Source organism: Lactuca virosa, chromosome 7 (assembly GCF_052849685.1).
Source record: "Lactuca virosa cultivar CGN04683 chromosome 7, Lactuca_virosa_CGN04683_v6, whole genome shotgun sequence".
Classification (NCBI taxonomy): Eukaryota; Viridiplantae; Streptophyta; class Magnoliopsida; order Asterales; family Asteraceae; genus Lactuca; species Lactuca virosa.
In genome coordinates, this window is record NC_136432.1 from 280,044,204 (window position 1) to 280,048,237 (window position 4,034).

Sequence of the window (4,034 nt, forward strand, 5' to 3'; positions counted from 1 at the left end):
CGCCTAATCACATACAGAAATTACCTCTAATTAACAATGGCTCTCAAAGGCTAGACTATTCCCTTTCTATGCTCTCTCAGATGGGTAAAAGACCATTCTACCCTTCCTGACCTATTTCACTCATCTTAACCAAACCCTAAGGTCAACAAAAGTCAACTCCATCTTTGACCAGACTCGTCGAGTGCACTTGGGAGACTCGTCGAGTCCAGTTAATTCATGGCAACCACAGCAAGCTCCAACTCGACGTGCTAACCCCTAACTTGTCGGGTCACCACCTGAATCAGTTCATCGGGACAAAACCCTTGCTACTCGCCGAGTCAGCGGCTCAACTCGGCGAGTCTATTCAGACTCTTTTGCATTCAGACCAATTTAGTGCAAGATACTTTCCCAAACTTCAGATCTATGCTCACAAGGCTCATTAATCACGTAAAGGTTCGATCTTTATGTCCATGCCTCACACATCTTGCTCTATTTGATAAAATGACCTCCATAATGGTGTCTTAGGCTCAATAATCTTATGTGGTTGCATAAAGTTGGGTTCTTGGGATTCTCTGGACCTCTCAAGGTCCAGATCTGATGTCTAAGCCTCAAAGGGACTTTACATATTCCATAACTCATCTTAAAAGAGGGTAAAGAAACCCTAAATTCATGAGATCGACTATTCATACGAAAACAGGTATGGATTCATATCTTAAATAGCAGCCTTGAATGAAATAGCAGAAGATCTGATCCTCTCAAGTCAGCTTAGCTTGAACCCTCTCCTTCTTCCTTGCAAGAATGCACCAACATGAAGAAAATTAGCTCCCTCTTTCTCTCTCTGCTCTCTGGATCGATTAGGGTCTCTCAAGGGAAAGTGTGGCCGCAAATGAAGGTCATAAGGGCCTTTAAATAGGCCGTACAATTAGGGTTTCTCTGCCCAGCACCTACTCGGCGAGTCCCTCCTGTAACTCGTCGAGTCCACTTATTAACTCCACGCGAGCAACTCGACTCGACTCGGCGAGTTGATCCCTCAACTCGTCGAGTCTCTCCTTCAATCCCAAGATTAACATACACAATAATGTCCCTGAAAATCCGAATGTTACATTAAAATCTCTCAAACCATGGCTCTGATACCAACTTGTAACATCCCAAAATTCAAGGCCAAAAATTTCATTTTAAATAAGTTATTATAAAACCATAAGCACAGAAACATCGATAATAACATCTTATGTCAAAACCAAAGTGTCAATAGTCAAAACATGTTATCAATAAATAATATCAGAGTGTAATCCCAAAGATCTCATATGCGGAAAAACATAGTGTGATGCGCTGCGATCGCCAGCTCGTTTCCTTTGAAAACGAAGTACCTGAAACCAAAACTGAAAACCGTAAGCATGAAGCTTAGTGGGTTCCCCAAAACCATACATCAACATACTGCCTAGCATATCTGGGTGTTGGCCTACCCCTTCGGTCTCTTTCAACCGGATACTACCATACATAACCATGAGCCACACATATATCATAATCAGTAAAGATGCTATGTGCCAAACATAGTCTTGCCATTTTGCCACGAGCCGCCACGTTGTCTTTCTTGCCAAGCCCGAGCCCACCCCCTCGGTCTCACAGACAAGTTCCAAGAGTCACCTCCTAGTCTTCCATGCAAGCATCACAAAGACAACTAGCATACATACTACTCTAATTAGCTAATCAGCATACAGTGTGCCAGGAGCCACGTCCTGGTCTTTCATACATATTACCTAGGGCTAACCCCCGGGTCTTCCTACCATACATAATAACATATTGTGTGCCAGGAGCCCCCTCCTGGTCTTCCATGCATAATGCCTAGGGCTAACCTCCGGGTCTTCCTATCATACATAAACTAAATGGGCCGACATTGGTGCCTTGGACCCATACAAACAGTGAGGAGACTCACCTGAGTAGAAATCACCGAATAGCCACTGAAGTGATTAAGATGGATTGTCCAGCTCCCTAAACACCTACAAGCCATATCAATAATTTATAATTAGCTTATGCTTCAAAATTATTGCATAATACTACTTAGTATCATATTTATTTACATTATTAACAAATAAAGCCTTAATCGTTTTGCCCTTCCAAATCCAGTCAAATATTCTCGTGTGCATTTAGTTCATATGACTATTAGCTAAAAAATAGTTAAATAATTTATCGATCTAGTTTAAATATAATTTAAACCCACATACTTTTGCTAGAGCTTAATTCAAGTCTCATCTATACACATATTTCGTTTAATCAGGCAATTCAATCCATATATTTCAAATTATCATTCCATTAAATTACAAATAAATTTCACAGCCATAGGTTATCATCCCATTTAGATTAATTATGTTCTAAAATATGCCCAATTCGCATAGTCAATTACATACCACCAGCCCATTACCTAACTTGATACTCACCAACCCATTTAAGCCCAACAGGAGTTCAATTAGCGTACCTAGCTTCCAGGCGGCGCACAAGAGAAATCCTTGGACCATGGTTGAATTCCTCGCCACCAGGAAACGCAACTCCACAACCAAGTTATGAGTTCTGCAAACCCACGCCCCGACAGATATTGATTTCCCCACCTTCTTTCTGGCCATCGGAAACTAGTACATCGTCTTCTTCCCTACTGCTACTGCTGGAGGTCCCAAAACATTCGCCGGAAAAGCATTAGGCCAAGAAAACAGAGTAAAAACTCATCAATTAGTCTCTCTCTCTCTCTAATTGAAGTCACCGGTGAGAGATAAGAGATCAAAGCATAAACTGAGCCTTACCTGCCTTTGCTGCTCTGGAGAACATACGGGATTCATCGGAGTCCCACGAAATTGTCGGAGGATGACGTAGCCACCAGAAGGCGCATCCCCACTAGGTTCAGGGTGTCGCGCAGAGCTGGTGCTGACGAAATGATCCCATTCTCGCTAAACAATCCCCACCTCTTTCTCTCAACTAACGATCCAGTGGGAGTTCCGACTGATGCCATAGACTAGTGGTTGCATCCCTTCTAGCACTCGATGATAAACCCAATCAAATAGGTCAGAAACGATGACCTTAAACATGAAATCAACACCTCACTTGGATCCATTCGTTGCAATCTCTCTCACTCTCTCAATGGTTCTTTTCGGCGAGAGCTGAGGCTGACGGTGAAACATGGCAATGGAAGCTTCACCCTTCCTCTTAATATTTCTTTATGCGGCTCACTTCCTAACCCTAGCTCTCATTACAATAATATATATACAAGAAGTTGAGGTTGGACAACAGATTTCCGTCAATAAGACGTGCTTCTCGCACGATACAAAATAGAGAAGGAAGCACTAGTTCCTGTCGGGTAGCAGGGAAAGAATAAATATAGAAACTGAGATCTGGCAGATATAACCCCTTAGGTTTAGCCTTATGACAAAATCTATCCTATATTGAAATACCTCATCAAAATTGATTTCTTAATAATTACAATTTAAACCCTATACTTATATGTTTAATTTGTACTTAATAATTATTGTTGTACATTATTTATTATCATTATTAAATATCAAAATCTATTAAGTTTTGTATTTTAACATTTATTATTTTATTATTTATTTCACTTAGCCTTCTAATTTATTTAGCCACCATTTAATAAGCTAAGCCCCATTTTTTAAATAAATAAAAATAACGAAAATGGGGCATTACACCTATGCCTATGCTTATGCCCATGCATATGCTTATGCCCATGCCCATGCCCATGCCCATGCCCATGCCCATGTTCATGCCTATGCCTATGCCTATGCCTATGCCAATGACTATGCCTAAGCCCATGCCTATGCCAATGCCAATGCCCATGCCTATGCCCATGTCCATGCCCATCCCCATGCCCATGCCTATGCCCATGCCCATGCCTATGCCTATGCCTATGCCTATGACTATGCCCATGCACACACCCATGTCCATGCCCATGCCCATGCCTATGCCAATGCCTATGCCTATGTCTATGTATATGCCTATGCCTATGCCCTTCCCATGCCAATGCCCATGCCCATGCCCATGCCCATCCCCGTGCCCAT

General features: G+C 42.0%; 1 long non-coding RNA gene across 3 annotated transcripts; it reads right to left on the reverse strand.

Moving 5' to 3' along the window:
- Positions 1 to 614: 614 nt before the first annotated feature.
- On the reverse strand, positions 615 to 3,273 carry LOC145123268 (uncharacterized). 3 transcript variants are annotated; one of them, XR_013715077.1, is made up of 4 exons: positions 2,772 to 3,273; positions 2,453 to 2,635; positions 1,443 to 1,976; positions 615 to 1,346 (listed from the first exon to the last, which is right to left on the reverse strand). It is a non-coding gene; the product is annotated as an uncharacterized LOC145123268 (long non-coding RNA). The 3 variants fall into 3 exon arrangements; XR_013715076.1 differs by having other exon boundaries at positions 1,913 to 1,976; positions 2,772 to 3,269; XR_013715075.1 differs by having other exon boundaries at positions 615 to 1,976; positions 2,772 to 3,266.
- Between the last annotated feature and the right edge of the window lie 761 nt (positions 3,274 to 4,034).